This window comes from Triticum dicoccoides, chromosome 3A, assembly GCF_002162155.2.
Source record: "Triticum dicoccoides isolate Atlit2015 ecotype Zavitan chromosome 3A, WEW_v2.0, whole genome shotgun sequence".
Taxonomy (NCBI): Eukaryota; Viridiplantae; Streptophyta; class Magnoliopsida; order Poales; family Poaceae; genus Triticum; species Triticum dicoccoides.
In genome coordinates, this window is record NC_041384.1 from 39,274,355 (window position 1) to 39,275,240 (window position 886).

The following is an 886-nucleotide window of genomic DNA, read 5'->3' on the forward strand; positions in this document are numbered from 1 at the left end:
CTCCGTTTCCGTCATCGCCCACACGCCGCCGCCGCCCCCGCGCCTCCGTCTCCGTCGCCGCCCCGCGCCTCCGTCTCCGTCGCCGCCCCCGTGCCTCCTCGGATGCCCTCGGACGCCCGCCGATTTCCTCCGCCTCGGCCACCATCGCCACCGCTCGACGCCGAATTCGCGCCGCCTCGACTAGCTCCGGCTACCCCGAGTCGTCCTCGACCTCCCCAGTGAGCACCCGAGCCGCTTCCCCCTCTTCCCCCTCTTGATTTCCTTCTGATGTGTTCTAGGGTTAGGGGTTGGAGAATTTTGGACAAGAAAAGGGGTTGGAGAATTAAGTAGCTAGGGTTGGGGAATTAAGTATCTAAGGAGATTACTATATACTAATGGCGCACCATGTGTTGATGCGCCATTAGTGTCCAAATACTAATGGCGCACCACATCCACGGTGCGCCATTAGTAAAAAACTTTTTTTAATTTTTTTTTCAAAACTACTAATGGCGCACCGTGGGAGTGGTGCGCCATTAGTAGTTGAACTAGTAATGGCGCACCACTCCCACGGTGCGCCATTAGTGAATTTTTTTTAATTTTTTTTCAAAACTACTAAAAAAGATTACTAATGGCGCACCTTTGCCTGGTGCGCCATTGCTATGTAAAAAAAAAGATTGCTAATGGTGCACCGACCGCGGGTGCGCCATTAGTAAGATCCCCCTAGCTAATTCCCTCCCTCTCGCCAGATCCCCTTCCTCCCTCTCCCTCGCACCCTAGCTAATTCCCCCGCCCGCTGCCCCGACCCACGCCGCCGCCGCCCCCGCGCCTCCGTCTCCGTCGCCGCCCCCACGCCGCCGCCGCCCCCGCGCCTCCATTTCCGTCACCGCCCCCACGCCGCCGCCGCCCC